The following is a 637-nucleotide window of genomic DNA, read 5'->3' as shown; positions in this document are numbered from 1 at the left end:
ACCTATGTTTGGTCATATTTCAGAAATATTTTGCATGAAAAATACTAATGTACTTTGTTCTTTTCACACTCTTCTGATTTTCTGCTTTTGTACTTTACATTTGGAATATTTTTCCTATGTACTTAATCCACAATTAAAATCTTTTACATCCTACCTTCATCCTTTACATTTTCTGAAATGCTTTCAAAATCAATAATATTCTAAACATATAACTTAAAAAATTCAACAAGAAAGTCCTTATTTTGTAGTAACAGAAGGGGTAAATAAGGACTAAAGTAAAGCTATTGATTTATGAACTCTTTACAAAGTCTCTTAGATTATCTATGACAATTGAACCCACTTTAAAATAAAAGAATATTAGATAAAAATTTTTTGATTGTGATTTACTTTTGTGTTCAAACTAAATGTTTATGTATAATTTACTGCTTGATCAAAATTAACAGAATATAATAAACTATATTTCCAACTCAAATTGACAAATCACTTTCTAAAGAAAAATTCTCTCCTTTATATTATCATAATTCTTCTATGTAGTATAGGCAAAGAATAAGTGATATTGTACCACAGATGGCTATTAAAAGAAATATGGGGATAATTTGAATAAGATCTACATACATAATTTTAAAGCAAATATTAG

Source organism: Sciurus carolinensis, unplaced genomic scaffold (assembly GCF_902686445.1).
Source record: "Sciurus carolinensis unplaced genomic scaffold, mSciCar1.2, whole genome shotgun sequence".
Lineage (NCBI taxonomy): Eukaryota > Metazoa > Chordata > Mammalia > Rodentia > Sciuridae > Sciurus > Sciurus carolinensis.
This window is presented reverse-complemented; position numbering follows the sequence as displayed.